At 48.3% G+C, this 2,500-nt stretch overlaps 1 protein-coding gene and 1 long non-coding RNA gene across 4 annotated transcripts in view; one reads left to right on the forward strand and one right to left on the reverse strand.

The window, feature by feature from the left end:
* Positions 1-2,500, reverse strand: part of LOC310641209 — a 276,109-nt gene that overhangs the window by 266,056 nt on the left and 7,553 nt on the right. The gene's annotated exons all lie outside the window — the stretch shown is intronic.
* The window catches only part of TNK2 (tyrosine kinase non receptor 2), a gene marked incomplete at its 3' end in the record, with an annotated part of 103,433 nt that overhangs the window by 99,999 nt on the left and 934 nt on the right, over positions 1-2,500 (forward strand). The window lies entirely within an intron of this gene.

The raw sequence follows: 2,500 nt of genomic DNA on the forward strand, positions 1-2,500 counted from the left end.
GAGAGAGGGAGGAGAGAGAGAGAGAGAGAGAGAGAGAGAGAGGGATGCCAAAAATTTCCCAGGTCCTCCAACTTGGCAGCTTGCAGTGCCTCGGCCCCGCTCTATTTGTGACCCAGCCCCTCATCTCCAAAACCTCTGATTTGACAGTGGCGAGGAGGAGGCTTGGCAGCGACACCCTGCTGGTGTTGTGTTGTGTTGTTGTCGTTCGAGGGTCAGGCGGCCTGCCACGGCTGTTAGCCCCAACAGCTGGTGGGATTCCGCATGTCACACCCTGTCAGGCACTCGTGACGCCAGCGGGCCTCACGCGGCTTTGCACCCCTCTTTTGGGAGAAGCCGGCTTTGGCCTTCAAATCCTGGCTTGTGGAAAAATCACACTCCTTTGGCTCCAGCGGGGGTGGGGGTGGTGAGGGGGGCCCTCTCTGTCTTAAATCATTTTGTCTCCAGAAGTTGTGGGTGCTCCAACACTGGAGGCCTTTAAGAAGAGACTCGGCAGCCATTTGTCTGAAACTGGCACACTTCAGCAGGGGGCTGGACTAGAAGACCTCCGGGGTCCCTTCCCACTCTCTTACTCTCTTGTTCTGCTATTCCTTGTTGCTGGCTCCTAAACCGCTAATTGTCCCGCAGCCTCTGACTCGGTGCAAAAGGGAGATTTAAACCCAACAACTGCACACCTCTTTGCCGACAAACTGGAGCAAACCCTGTTCTGGAAACGGGATTTTTTATTTTTATTTTTGCACCGAGCACAACTGTTTGCTACGGATTGCAACGATCCGTGTTTCGTCCCACGCATGTCAGCTTGAAATTGTAGCTGCATCAGGTTTGGGGATGACGGTGCTTCCCTTAGCAAACCGAACTTAGGATTTTTAAACCGGATGATAAAAAGTTTGGCTTTTTGATCATTCCCCCCAAAAAACTTCACCTGGGTTTTCAGAAACGGTCCAGCAATACGGTTAAGTATTTTAGGTTTAATACAGAAAGGTAAGGTTACGCTAATTGGTAAGGCATTAAAGTAGTCAAAAACATTGTATCTGGGGTCCCGATTATATTTACCCCTGCAAGGATTTTGCTTATCAAACTTAATAAATATGATTTTATTACACAACCTTGTAAGGCTGCCCAACTTTTGCAACTTTGTGTGTGACCAAGTTGGATTTGCCCAAAGTTGCCGAGGGGGGGGGGATATCTGATCTAAAAATCATTTCCAGCCTCCTCAAACTGCACGCCGAGATCATCCAGACGTGCATCTGAGGAACCCCACTGAGGACTAGCAGCTTAACTGAACTATAACTGAAACTCATCGAGGCGAGAAGCAACCTGGAACTAGGGAGAAATTTCCCAACAGTGAGAACAATTAACCAGGGGAACTACTTGCTTGAAATATTATGGGGTTTTTTAATTGAGTGTGTGTGTGTGGGGGGGAGGGTTGGACTAGATGACCTCCAAGCTCCCTTCCGGCTCTGTTCATTCTGTTTTGGAAGTTGCTCCAGAATTAAAGCAGCCTCAATTTCACCTTCCGCGTGGCCCTTGCGTACCTTTTTTTGTGTTTGTTTGTTTGTTACAAAGAAAATCTGACAGTGATCTTGCCCAATTCTCTCAGGAGAAGGGAAAAGCTTTGCTTTTCTGTTGGGTCAGAAAGGAGAGGTTGGATTCAAATGGAAAACAGCTGGGAATTTTTTTTTGGGAGGGGGGGGCTTGTTGGCTGAAGGCAAGACTAGCTTAACCCCAGAGCCAACATTACAATATTTCTTAATTTATGGGCCACTTCGAGTCAAAGGGCACCAAAACAGAAGTGCCTGCAAAAAATACTAAGAGTGGGAAGGGACCCTGGAGGTCTTCTAGTCCAACCCCCTGCTCATGCAGGAGACTCGTGTTTCGTTGCAGACAAACGGCTGTCCAGTCTCTTCTTAAAAACCTCCAGTGTTGGAGCACCCAGGACTTCTGGTGGCAAGCTGTTCCACTGGTTAATATATCCTCACTGTTAGGAGCTTTCTCCTTCATTCCAGACTGCTTCTCTCCTTGATGAGTTTCCATCCATTTTTTTCTTGTCCTGCCTTCGGGTGCTTTGGAGAACAGCTTGACCCCTTCTTCTTTGGGGCAGCCCCTGAGATACTGGAGCACTTGTTATCACGTCCCCCCTCGTCCTTCTCTTCATTAAACTGGACACACCCAATTCCTGCAACCGTTCCTTGTTTGTTTTCGCCTCCAGTCCCCTGATCCTCTTTGTTGCTCTTCTCTGCACTCTTTCCAGAGTCTCAACATCTTTTTATATATATATCGTGGTAAGGGGGCCCTGGGAAATACAAGCCTTTGCCAGTGTTCACTGCTTCTCTTTCATCCTCACGAGGACCACAATCCAGCCTCTCATGAGCCTGCACAAAATAAGGGACCTTGATCCACCTGTAACCCCATCTCCGTGATTGCATGTATCAAAATCTCTTGCACCAGCTTCCTCTTTGCACCCAGAGAAATTATTTCTACATCCAGCTGCATAGTGGGGGAA

Source organism: Vipera ursinii (genome assembly GCF_947247035.1).
Source record: "Vipera ursinii genome assembly, chromosome: 5".
Classification (NCBI taxonomy): Eukaryota; Metazoa; Chordata; class Lepidosauria; order Squamata; family Viperidae; genus Vipera; species Vipera ursinii.